This window comes from Grampus griseus (genome assembly GCF_964374135.1).
Source record: "Grampus griseus genome assembly, chromosome: 16".
In the NCBI taxonomy this organism is placed as follows: domain Eukaryota; kingdom Metazoa; phylum Chordata; class Mammalia; order Artiodactyla; family Delphinidae; genus Grampus; species Grampus griseus.
In genome coordinates this window covers 49,938,769-49,952,570 of record NC_139010.1, presented here as the reverse complement: position 1 = coordinate 49,952,570, position 13,802 = coordinate 49,938,769, and the positions used below count along the sequence as shown (strand labels likewise).

The following is a 13,802-nucleotide window of genomic DNA, read 5'->3' as shown; positions in this document are numbered from 1 at the left end:
AAATGTGTTTCCAGGATAGACCAGCCAGTGCTTTGTAGGCATGTGACTTTGAGGTAACTTACAGGCTGTTGGAAATCGGAGTTTTCAACTCCGGAGGAAGATCGGTAGCAGAGATGCAGATTTTGGAGCTGTCCTTTTAAAGGTGATCGCTGGCTGAAACTAAGGGAGCATTTTAGTATGAGCAGCAAAAGAGGAGGTTGGTTCCACAAATTGAGTTTTGTGTTTGAAATACACCAGAAGATTTGAGTCGGTAACCTTGAGTGGCTTGATCTAATTTAAAGGCAAGGCCCAGCACTGATTGGCTCAAGAGTTGATCTCGTTTTTTTTTTTTTTGCGGTACGCGGGCCTCTCACTGTTGTGGCCTCTCCCGTTGCGGAGCACAGGCTCCGGACACGCAGGCTCAGCGGCCATGGCTCACGGGCCCAGCCTCTCCGCGGCATGTGGGATCTTCCTGGACCGGGGCACAAACCCGTGTTCCCTGCATCGGCAGACGGACTCTCAACCACTGCGCCACCAGGGAAGCCCCTTGATCTCGTTTTTAACCATAGCCCTAGTGCACTACAGGGCAAGCTTACAGGTTACCCTGGTGTGCAGGACAGTTTCCATTTGCACCTCCAAGTTCACTGTTCATCCCATTTCCACCCACTTCTCTGCCCTGGAAGGCTGACACTTATAGGCTACATCAACTTGGTTCCTGTTTGGTTCAGCCACTGATGGGACTTAGAAGGCAGGAAGAGTGTGAGGCTGGTGCATTTTTTTCCTTGGTTCTTTTACTGTCAGATCCTTATGGACTGGCTGCTTTCCTTTACCCAGTGACTCTGCAGAAGGTTCCAGTAACTGCTCTCTCCCTTTGCCTGTCAGGTCTAGAAGTGCTAGTGTTACTGGCCCCAGAGGACTCTACTGACCTTTGTTATTAGATTTTATGAACACTTGTTCACACCTTTATAAATAATATCTTTGTTGAAGTCTACCCAGTTTCCCAGTTCCTTCTGGGACCTTGAACAAATAATATGCCTCATAAACCAGAAGGAATTGATGTTCTTCAAGGCACTAGGCTTACCCTTAATAAACAGAGAGGGGCTTCTAATCTGGGGGTGTCAGACCTGGGAGGAGATGACAGAATTAGTACAAGGTGGGCAAATCCACACGTACATGACGGCATCCTGTCAGTGGACAGAAAAATATCTTACACAGTTACCACAATTTTTCAGCTGGTTGTAAATGTCTGAGTGATTCATCAAATAAAACAAAATGTATTTGAAAATGCCATGAAATTCATTTTAACTGTTGCCTTTACATATTTTATCGATCAACAGATAACTTATTCTAAAAACATGACTATTGCCTTGCTTGGCTAAGCAAATACTTTACGATGTATGGAGGGACCTCACATGAAAAAGGGTTGGAAACTACTTCCAAGGCCTTTGTTCATCAGACTTTTCTGTGGGTCCAAATCTAGAAGGAAGTGGGATGAACTGGTTCATTCCTAACTATTTCAATAAAGACAGAGACAAAGACAACCACCTACCTGTTAAAGGAACTTTTGTAAAAAGCGCTCCTAACTTTCATTTCTGGGGAGAAATTAAGGTCCTGGGTCTTTTTTTTTTTTTTTTTTGCCGTACGCCGGCCTCTCACTGTTGTGGCGTCTCCCGTTGCGGAGCACAGGCTCCAGACGCGCAGGCTCAGAGGCCATGGCTCACGGGCCCAGCCGCTCCGCGGCATGTGGGATCCTCCCGGACCGGGGCACGAACCCGCGCCCCCTGCATCGGCAGGCGGACCCTCAACCACTGCGCCACCAGGGAAGCCCTGGTCCTGGGTCTTGCACTGAGGAGCACCCCACATTCTCAGCTTGGCAACACCTTGTCCTTTGTGTGACCTGCCGTGGCTCCAGCAGCGAGCAGAGTCTACAGAGTGCAAAAATAAACATCTCTAAGGGCCTGTGGAATTTGATGGCCTGTGCAGTATGGGGCAGACATGGGCCGAGGGCCAGGCCCTGTAGGTGAGCCTCTCAGCAGCCCACGTTCATTTTTAGCCACTTGGTCAAAGCAAGAAGAGACAGCCAGCCTGGCAGTGAAGTTCTGTTTCCACGTTTGGCCCTGTCTGGTGTCAGGACCTGGCCCTGCCCCCGTGTTCTCAGGGTATCTCATTGAGATATATTCACTTAGGCCTCTGTTACCCAGATAATGGGAAGGCTAGTTAATCTGGTTTGACAGTGGCTAAAAAGAACAAAGAAAGAATGGATAATTTCTTGCCCCCATTCCTCAAGCTCCCTGGGCACCCTTCCCACGTGACTTGAGAAAACATCCATAACTCAAGTTTGGGGGTGTTCGTTTACTAAATATTTACTGAGTGCCATTTTTTTCCAGGAACCATCCTAGGCACTGAAGCATTAAGGGTCCCTGCTCACAGGGAGCTCACACTCTGAGTGCAGACCTGAGTTTTTCTGCTTGCACTCTCTTTTATATTTATTTATTTATTTATTTATTTATTTATTTATTTATTTATTTATTATCTTTCGCCGCCCCACGCGGCTTGTGGGCTCTTAGTTCCCGGAGTAGGGATTGAGCCCAGGCCCCCAGCAGTGGAAGCACAGAGTCCTAACCTTTGGACTGCCAGGGAATCCCTGCCTGCACTCTCTTTGAAACACAAGTTCTCTAGAACACCCCGTGACTTGAGGGGTTAACTTCCAGCCAACTGAAATATTTCACTCGGTTCCCCTTCCGTGTCAACAACATGGCGGGAGCAGTGATGACAGAGTAAGGAAAATGTTGTAGAGACAGGCAGCACTGTTCTTCCATAAAAGGTTCTCTGTCAACTAACAAAATGAATCTGTGAAATGCATCTCAAGCTCCAAGTTTCTCCTCTGTAGCCAAGAAGCCTCTGATATAACGTCATCTGATTTAATGATTCCATATGCTGTTTAGTGTAAAATTAGAATTAAAGAGTTCTGCAAGGTCACTGAGTTAGACACAAAAATTTCTTCCCTGAACCCCACAGATATTGAGCACCAGTTTTATACCAGACATTGTGCTAAGTGCTGGAATATTCAACTACATGTTGTATTTTTTATCAAAGAGAGCTAGCTACAGCTCAGGCCTATCACTGCTTTTACTTGTATTTCCAGATAGGAGAGAAAAGAACTGTATTTTTGCAGAAAATGGTTACTGGGGGCAAGCTCCTTGTTTTGAATTGCACTGTCAACAAACTATTGGACTCAGGAGTAAGCATTTTTCTGTTGTTGCCTAGAATCAGCGACTCTGGATTAGGAACTGACAGGGTGAGAAAGAAACTTGCTTTCTACTCTCTGCCTCTTGTGAATCAAAAATTGTACCTTTTTCTCCTTTTCTGTAAACCAAATGCCATATAAATCACCCTGCTGCTTATTCTACGTCTTATGTAAAGTATTCCTGTCCTCAAAGTCTCATAGACCATGTAGAAACGTCGGCAGCTTTATTAGCAAAGGTTAGTGTTTCAGTTTAGTGCCAAAAGGTCCTGACAGACATCCAAAAATTTCTGGTTGAAGTCGGTAATTATTTACTCCCCCGTTACCAGAATCTGTCTGAGGACTAAGCAGAGAGAAGCAGAAAGGAAAAGAAAAGCAAAAAAAAAAAAAAAAAAGCAAAGTATTTCTGCACTTAAGAACAATATATTAAAAAAAAATTTTTTTTTTTATTTTGGCTGTGTTGGGTCTTTGTTGCTGCACGTGGGCTTTCGCTAGTTGCAGAGAGCGGTGCACAGGCTTCTCGTTGCGGTGGCTTCTCTTGTCGTGGAGCACCGGCTTTAGACGCGCAGGCCCAGTAGTTGTGGTGCACGAACTTAGTTGCTCCGCAGCATGTGGGATCTTCCCGGACCAGGGATCGAACCCGTGCCTCTGCACTGGCAGGTGAATTCTTAACCACTGCGCCACCAGGGAAGTCCCAAGAACAATATATTTTTTTCACAACGTATGTGTAATATCATTGGGCAACAAAAATAAATAAGTCCATATGCATTAGAAGGCATCCCTAAGACCCAGAGACTTCAAGTGGAAAAAAAGTTGGGTCCCTGAGCCAGAGACAATCTAAGTCCAAGCAGAGAGAGAAGGGGTTTCTTTAACTTCTCCCCGACTTTCAGTTGTTTTGGGGGCTTGAGTTTGCCCCTGGATAGAAGTCTGTAAGGCTCAGCTGGGATACTTTTCTCCACTGTTATAAAGGCCGTGCAGAAGTGTTGGAATTCCCTCATGGCAGACCTGGAAGATGGCCCTTCACTGCACATCCCCTAGGCCAGGGTGTTCAGTGGGCCCTTGAGTCCCGGGCGGGTAGAAGCAGACATTTAATCATTGGTAAGAGGGTGTAATAAAATATCCAGGGGCTGGGAGGCAAGATATCTTTCTCTTTCCCAAGAGGTTTGTATTTCACCGTAGCATTTAGCAAATATATGCCAGGCACTGTTCTGGGTGCTGGAGACACAAGATCAAACATAATCATGGCTTCCACCAGGAGGGAGCTTGGAGGCCAGTGGAGAGCAACGGGATGCAGAGATTAAGACCACAAGCTTTGAACTCAGGCCGAGGCTAAATCTTGGATAGTTAGAGCATTCTTTATCTGTAAAACGGAAATTATAATACCTCCTCCACAGGGCTGGGATAAAGATAAAATGAGGAGAGGAGGCGGAAGAAGATGGTGCTCACCAGCTTTTTACTTGTGCCTACTCAGCTATCCCAGGACCAGCTTGAGGCTGAAGAAAAGGCAAGATCCCAGAGATCACGACAGACCTCACTGGTCTCCTCCCAAAGAGAACCTCCCCCACACGGGTACCGGAAAGGCTGGATACCTCGGTTATTAGAGGACTTTGGAGGTGGAGGTGCTTTTCCAGCGATCCATGTGGCCCAGTATCCCCTGAATATGGGACAAGAGAAAAAAAATGTCAAATACACTGGCCAGTCAGGTGCATGCTGAAGGAAAAATTAAGTATGATGCAACTGCTCGACAGGGACAGTCAAAAGGCAATGTCATTTATAGCAAGTACACTGACATGGTTCCCAAAGAAATCATGAATGCAGATGACCCAGACCTGCAAAGACCTGATGAAGAAGCCATTAAAGAGAAAAAAGACAAGGGTAACCTTAGAAAAATCCTTTATCACAGAAGGTTGCTGCAGCCATGCCAGTCCGAGCAGCAGCTGATAAACTGGCCGCTCCTTGGTATATCCAATACACACCATCTCAACAAGGAGTGGCTTTCAACTCTGGAGCTAAACAGAGAGTTATTCAAATGGTGGAAATGCAGAAAGATCCGATGGAGCCGCCAAGGTTCAAGATTAATAAGAAGATTCCCCGGGGACCACCTTCTCCTCCTGCACCTGTCATGCACTCTCCTAGCCGAAAGATGACCGTGAAGGAACAACAAGAGTGGAAGATTCCTCCCGGTGTTTCACACTGGAAAAATGCAAAGGGTTATACAGTTCCATTAGATAAACGTCTGGCGGCTGATGGAAGAGGACTGCAGACAGTTCACATCAATAAAAATTTTGCAAAACTGGCCGAAGCCCTCTATATTGCTGATTGGAAGGCTCGTGAAGCTGTGGAAATGCGAGCTCAAGTAGAGAGAAAGATGGCTCAAAAAAGAAAAGGAGAAACATGAAGAGAAACTTAGAGAAATGGCCCAGAAAGCCAGGGGGAGAGAAGAGCTGGGATCAAAACCCATGTGGAAAAAGAGAATGGGGAGGCATGTGAGAGGGATGAAATCCGGCGTGACAGGCGAAAAGAGAGACAGCACGACCGGAATCTCTCCAGGGCAGCTCCAGATAATAGGTTGAAACTGCAGATGAAAATCGAGATATCAGTGAAGTCATTGTTCTTGGTGTGCCCAATCCTCGGACTTCCAATGAAGTTCAGGATGACCAAAGGCTCTTCAACCAATCCAAGGGTACGGAGAGTAGTTTTGCAGATGGGGAAGATGAAATTTACAATGTTTATGATCAAGCCTGGAGAGGTGGTAAAGATATGGCCCAGAATATTTACAGGCCCAGTCAAAATCTGGACAAGGACATGGTTAGTGATGACCTAGAAGCCAGAATAAAGACTCACAGATTTGTTCCCAATAAGGAGTTTTCTGGTTCAGATCGTAGACAGAGGCCGAGAAGGACCAGTCCAGTTTGAGGAGGATCCTTTTGGTTTGGACACATTTTTGGAAGAAGCCAAACAGCACGGTGGCTCTAAGAGACCCTCAGATAGCAGCCGCCCCAAGGAACATGAGCATAGAGGCGAGAAGAGGAGAAAGGAGTAGATACTTTCTTCAGAGTGAATGAACTATCATTCATAACCCTAATGATGCAAGTCATATGGGGGAACACTTTGTAAATGACCAGGATAAAAACCAAATCTGGGTGTCAGAGCCCAGCGCTACTTTTTATGACAGGAGAAAGGGGGGATGGAAAAATTCTACTTTGAATTATTTCGTTTTTTTAAAGAGTGGGTTGTGTTTGTGCTTCTCCCACCTTTTGGCATTTATAGAACATACTGCCCCACACATGAATTTAAGGCCACTTCCTTTTGAGTGACATTAACACTTTGGGGTTAATATTGTGTCTAAGAGTGACTGCTTACGAATAAAGTTACCCCAACCACAGTGAGTAGAAAGAAGGATGTCCACATATTGGAACCGTCCTGCCAAATGATGTTTGCCCCTATCGTGCTCTGTTTTAATTTGGAGTGGGGAAAGTAAGCTCTTGCTTGGTGCAACTATTTGTTTCCAATAAAAACATTTAGACAAAAAAAAAAAGATAAAATGAGATAACATACGTATAATAGTGAATCCAGAGCCTGGTGGATTAAGTGCCCCCAAATAGTAACTGTCGTTACTATTATTGCTGTGTGGCTTCACTGGCCCAGGAGTCAGACTTGAGCTCTAAGTACTGGCTGGTTCCTCTGTGACAAGACTGCTTTGCTCCTGAGTGAGCGTCCTTTAGAGGGAAGCCGGTTGTGCTGAATATTCTTCATTTTCTAGCTGGAATGGTTGATTTTCTTGCCTGATGTCTGAAGATTAGACCTTTCTGACGAAGATGAAGTTCTTTTCCCGTTTCTTTCAATTGAATTACCATGTTAAAACTAGTGACTGTTATTAATGCTTTTAATTTATTTTTTATGACTTGCTGGGGTTCTTTCTGGTGAAGGCAGAGCTTATTTCATTCATTTATTAGACACTGATAGAGCTCTTACTCTGCATCAGACATTGTGTGTGTGTGTGTGTGTTGGGGTTTGGAGATGGTGGAGAGAATTGGGGGAAGAGACAAGGATGACTTAAGGTTGTTTCTGTTCTGTGGAGTTAAACAGGCCAGTGGTAGAGAGAGACGTTAAATAGATAACAAAAGTGCATCTGATAAGGGCCAGGAGGGGTAGGTACAGAGAGCTCCAAGAGTCTGTAACAGGAAGATAACTACTTTGAGGATGGAGATGGGGTGGAAGCAGTTGAAGCAGAAATGATAAGTCAGGTGGGAAAGTGGCGAAGGAAGGAATTTGAAGGTAAAGAAAACAGCATGTAAGAAGATACTAAAGCTCGATTTTTTCCGTGGGTTGCAAGGAACATATAGTATCATGGGATAGGTGGGAGTGGGACGATGGGCTGGGAATGAGGCTGATATTTGGCTACAGATAACGGACATATATATGGGCTGAATATGGGCCCAGACGGTCCTCGGCCAACAGGTCGTAGCTGAGGACACTGAGTTTCCATTATCAGAAATAGTATCTCTCAGTTTCCCTCTTGTTTCTACGGAGACAGGAGTGAGTATCTCAATAAAGAGCTTCAAATGGGACACCCTAAGGGGTACAAACGGTGTATCGTTAAAGAGTACTTTCCCACTGTAGAGGCAATAGTAGAGTCCATTTGGAAATCTTCTCTAGTAAGTTGTGGTAGGGTCGAGATTTGCTCATATGATGACACAGATGTGAAAAAAATAACAGCTTCTTTGTTGCTATAATAAATCTAAACCTCTTCAAAGCCTCTATGAAGGCAAGAGGAGGGAGTTCATTTTGCTTTTTATGTCCTGTCTAAAAAACCTTTGCCTGTCCCCCAATTATGAAGATTTTCTCCTATGTTTTCTTCCAGAAGTTTTTTTTTTTTATAGTTTTTGCGTTTATGTTTAGATATGCTATTTCGAGTTAGGTTTTGTGTATGGTGTGAGGTGACACTAGAGAGTTGTTTTCTTCCCATACGAATAAACGTGTGGGTCTATTTCTAAACTCTCTATTCTGTTCCACTAATCTAATATACCGATATCACTCTTGATTACTTTGGTTTTAGAACAAGTCTTTGAAATCAGTTAGTATAAGCCTTCAACTTTTGTTCTATCTTTTGAACATGATTTTGGATTTTCTAGGTTCTTTGCATTTCCATATGAGTTTTAGAATCAGCTTGTCAGTTTCTATTTTAAAAAAAAAGGCTGTTGGACTTGGTTTGGCATTTCATTGAAACAATCAACTTGGGTAGATATGACGTCTTCTCAGTGTTCCATGGAATGAACATGCTTGCTCGCTCGCTCTCCCTTTCTCTCAAGCCTTTATAAATTTCTCTCAGCACTGTTTTGTAGTTTTGAATGTCCAAATAATGCACATATTATGTTAAAAGTATTCCTAGGCATCTCATGGCTTTTGATGAAATGCCTAATGTAAAGTGGTATTTTTAAATTCCACTTTCTATTTGTTCACTATGAAATTGTGTACGAGCCCCTGTGTCCTTGTCTTTTGAAGTAAAAGTCTGACTCAAGAGTTAATGAGTGGGAAATGTGAAGATGTAGAAACAAAGAATAGCTGTTGGGCTGGGGAACTGTAGCTTTCCCTGAAAGCTACAGATAAGGCCTGACACACATTGCTAAGGTGATTTTATAGGAAGCAGACCCCCACCAGATGAAAACTGCTGACCGCAAGAACATAGACCCTAGACTGGTTGAAACCAGAAGGTTGATGATGCTTGAAATTTCATCTTGACGCCAACCAATCCAAGAATTATCCACGTGCTGATCACGCCCTGCTCCTTGAACACTATAAGACTCCTCGCTACCTCCTCTAGGGCGGGACACCCAGTTTTGAGGGCATTAGCGCACTGTGGCCCCCTTTGCCTGGCAAAGCAATAAAAAGCTATTCTTTTCTGCTTCACCCAAAACTCTGTCTCCGCATTTCTGTTCGGCACCGGTGAACAGAGGCTGAGTTTCAGCAACAACTACTAATGTATAGAAATACAATTGACTAAAAAGGAAAAATAATAAATTTCAGTTCACCAAAATTAATAGTTTCTGCTCTTCAAGATGCACCATTGGGAAATGAATGGGCAAACCACAGAATAGGAGAAAATATTTGCAATACATATATCTACAAAAGACTTGTATCGAGGATATACAAAGAATTCTTGTATCTCAATAATAAGATAAACAACCCAATTAAAAATGGCATGATATTTGAACAGAGCCTTCACAAAAGAAGATATATGAATAGCTAATAAAACATGAAAAAACGGTTAACATCATTAGTAGTAAGGAAAGTACAAATTAAAATTACAATGAGACTCCATTACACACTGGAGCTCTAATGTGTTACAGTAATATCATACAGCCATGTTGATCTTCTAAAGTTAAATATACACTTACAATATGACACAGTAATTTCATTCCTAGGTATTTACTCAAGAAAGTGAAAACCTATGTCCATAAAAGACTTGTATAGAGATATTCACATAAGCTTTATTCATAATGGTCAAAAATCGGAAACAATCCTAATGTCCATCAACAGATAAATAAATTGTAATATATCCATAAAACAGATTACTATTTAGCAGTAAAAAGGAATCGAGTACAGGTATGCACAGCAACCTGGATGAATCTCAAAACATCATCATAGGGGCTTCCTTGGTGGTGCAGTGGTTAAGAATCTGCCTGCCCATGCAGGGGACACGGGTTCGAGCCCCGGTCCGGGAAGATCCCACGTGCCGCGGAACAACTAAGCCCGTGCGCTACAACTACTGAGCCTGCGTGCCACAACTACTCAGCCTGCGCACCTAGAGCCCGTGCCACAACTACTGAGCCCGTGTGCCACAACTATTGAGCCCGTATGCCACAACTACTGAAGCCACCGCAGTGAGAAGCCCGAGCACCGCAACGAAGAGTGGTCCCCGCTCACTGCAAGTAGAGAAAACTCTTGTGCAGCAGCCAAGACCCAATGCAGCCAAAAATAAATAAATAAATTTATTTTAAAAAATTGTCATAAGTGAAAGAAGCCAGAAGCAAAATAGTCCATATTGTGTGATTCTATATTTACGACATTCTTGACTGGCAAAACTCATCTACATCAACAGAAAGCAAACCAGTGGTAACGCAATGCTGAGGTTGGTGGAGATTGACTGCAAAGGAGCGTGAGGGTATGTTTGGGGTGATGAAAACGTTCTATATCTTGATTGTGGTGGTTTTACATGAGTGTGTACATTTGTCAAAAGTCATCAAAATGTAGACTTAAAATGGGTGTGTTTTATTGTATGTAAATTATACCTCAATGTAAAAAGTTTCTAGCAGGTTTTGCAAGGTTAAAGTAATGTCTTTCATTTAGCTCAGTCTTTTTTGAATCAATAAGCAGCCCAATTGAAGGTTGATTTCTGTATAAAGGTCATTTCTCCCCTGTACTGTGTTCATTCCTCCCTCTCCTGTATGAGTGGTTGGTTTAGGGGAGAATTCATGTGACCTCATGGTAACAGTGGCGGAGGTGGTTGGCATGCAGATCCGTGAATTCTCATTGGCCTAAGCAGAACTGTCCCTAGTATTGGTCACTGGGCATCCTGCTGATGAAACTCATCTTGGTGGTCTCTAGGTAGTGGCTTCTCTCCTCACTGTGTACTGTGATGACATATCTGCTGCTGGTGGAACTTGTAGTTTGTACTCTCTGACTGTCCAGCACGTGGGGAAATTCCTCACCTTTTTTGTTGTAGTTCTTGAGGATCAGCCATGATTTCCATTAGGCTCAGGTTATTGGCCACGGAGTCACTTTCCCCTTGGCCCCAGCCCTGCCTCTCATCTCTTAGCTGTCTTCTACTGAGAACATGAGAGAGCCTCAGATCACTCCTGCGCCAGATTGGCGGTGAGGGACAGTCGGTGGACACTCTCTTGGCTTTCTCTCTCTCTGCCCAGACACATCACAGGCCAAAGGCACCCAGTGAAGCAGTGTCTTCCCATTGTTACCCATGGGACACACAGCACGGGCCTTCTTACTGCAGCTTCCCCCTCAACTGCTCAGGTTCCTATGTCTTCTCTCTATCACATACCTGCCCCTGGTCAAGGCTGTAGGGAGTGGGAGACGTGGTCCCTGAGATATCTGGGCAGCTCATCACCCTTCCTTTAAGAAAAATTTCCCCTTCCTCTCTTGGTGTAGGCTTCTGCTCTCCCTTTCTGTGTGGTGAGAACTTCCTCTACAACACAATACTGTGACTTCTTACTTATAAATGGATTTATTCTGGATGGGACCCTTTTCCTTGTTCCACAGAGAAATAAACAATAAGCATAGTCTACCAGGTATCTTAGATATTGGGGAAGAGATACTTAGCAATCAGCCAACTGGTTTAAAGTTTAGACATCAGTAATTTGATGCCCTGTTTTTACAGATTAGGGAATAGTGGCAGAGAGGAAGTGATTCACGCAGGATCAGACGACTAAGTAGTGTCACTTGGACCCAGTAGTCTTGAATCCCACTCTTGGTATCTTTCTGCCACACACCTCTACTTTTCTTTTGTCTGCAAACCAATGTAAAAAGTAAGGATACTGCTAAAGGTTAAGGCACTGGAAATAAGCAGAAAGGATCAAGGAAGGAAAGAACAATGGAAAGACAGTGTTGGGAGCCCACCCAAATAAGCGCCTTTTCTCCAACTGCATACTAACTGTAAGAAGTGTGTAGATTTTCTGATAGAAGGGATCACGTCAGAAAACTATACTGAGGGCAATGTGAAAGATTTGCCCTACAAATGGAGTGCCTTACTGGAAGGTGATCGACTGTTAGCAAGAATTTTTTACACATGATTAGGTTTTTGAAAGCAAAGAGGACAAAGTGAAATTGAAAATATATCCCAACCTGTACTGTTTAAGGAGTAACCTTAGAGGAACATCCTAATATAGAGCCTCTTTGGTTTCAAAAATTTTTTTTCCTGAAGCCAAAATGAGATGCAGAATGCAATTATATTTTAGTGGTTGGATGTCAAAATAAAATAAACGGAAGGCTGCTTACTAAAATGAAGAATTGCATGATGGAAATGTACTTTCTTTGCTTATAGTTGTAGGTATTCTCTTAACTCAGTGAAACTTTTCCATTATATTTGTGTCATATCAGGTGGGTTAATTATTTACAAGAGGCTCAGGCTGATATTCTAAGGGGACCACAGGCTGCTCCAAAGTCTCCGGGAAACTAGGTTAGCCTTGTTTAACCTGTGCATCTCTTCGGAATACATATAAATCTATTACATGACCTGTTTTGAAAGAAACTCACATGTTTTGTGAGCAGCCATACACCCCTGAGTTAAGCTGGTGGTTAAACCTCCCCTGCTACCCCACCCCACCCCCTGCTTCCTTTGGTCGTGGTCACGCACATGAATGAGTGCTTAAGCTGTACCATGGCTTGTTGACAGAAATGCCCAACGACAATTTTGAAATCTGGAGGGCAGATGGGCAAGTATACTGTCCAAAATCCACCAGAGCTACTTATCCCTATTTTGCCTCAGATACAGTGTTGTCAGGCGAGTCCCTTTACTTCTGAGCGCTTCAGCTTCCTTATCGTGGAAAGGGGGGAAATCGTGCCCATCTCTGAGGCTTGTGAGGCTCAAGGGCGACTATTCATGAGGAATTATTAGTAACAGTCTCGCATACTGATGCTTTCAGAGAAGTCCTTTCTCCCCACCCTGGAACCGTGTGAGGATGTTCCTTGTTCTGTGGTTTACCCAGCTTGACTCTAACTTACAACATACCTGTGCTCACTATGCTGTTACTTAACAATTTTTATTTGGATTTATGCAATTATGTTTTTTTGAGAGACCCTCACCAATCAGTTCTGAACTTATAAGTTGTGGGAATGCCAAAGGAGGTTGTCTAAGTGAAACAAATAAAAATGGAATCATCTGGGGATAACGGAGGCAAGGTAAAAATTAATGATGTTAAATATCTTTTAAAGAAACAGAACATTTTATTTTGCCAAAGGCTTGTTACCTTCCCTGTGTCTTCTATGGGATAATCACCTAATTTTCTTTTTTTTTTTTTTTGCGGTACGCGGACCTCTCACTGTTGTGGCCTCTCCCGCTGCGGAGCACAGGCTCTGGACGCGCAGGCTCAGCGGCCATGGCTCACGGGCCCAGCCGCTCCGCGGCATGTGGGATCTTCCCGGACCGGGGCACGAACCCGTGTCCCCTGCATCGGCAGCATCGGCAGGCGGACTCTCAACCACTGCGCCACCAGGGAAGCCCCACCTAATTTTCAATGTGCAGCGTCAGTAAATAATATGGTTATTTTTAGCCCTGGAGAAACCATACAAAAGAGATTTTTGTGCTCATTATTTACACTGCAGGAGTAACCTGAAATATTTATTTCAGAAAATTATATATAAAATGGTATTGAATGCGATTTTATTTTATTTTATTTTAATTGATGGACTTTATTTTTTAAAGAAATTTTAGGTTTACAGAAAAATTGAGCAGAAAGTACAAAGAGTTCCTGTGTACCCTTTCTCCTTCCCCCACCAATTTCCTCTGTCATTAACGTCTTAGCTTAGTGTGGTACATTTGTTACAATTGATGGACAAATATTGA

At 43.5% G+C, this 13,802-nt stretch overlaps 1 protein-coding gene and 1 pseudogene across 2 annotated transcripts in view; both read left to right on the top strand.

Moving 5' to 3' along the window:
* Window positions 1-13,802, top strand: part of SLC16A12 (solute carrier family 16 member 12) — a gene marked incomplete at its 3' end in the record, with an annotated part of 41,061 nt that overhangs the window by 1,435 nt on the left and 25,824 nt on the right. The window lies entirely within an intron of this gene.
* On the top strand, window positions 4,659-6,402 carry LOC309835046 (SNW domain-containing protein 1-like; annotated as a pseudogene). Its single transcript has one exon. The product of its transcript is annotated as an SNW domain-containing protein 1-like (transcript).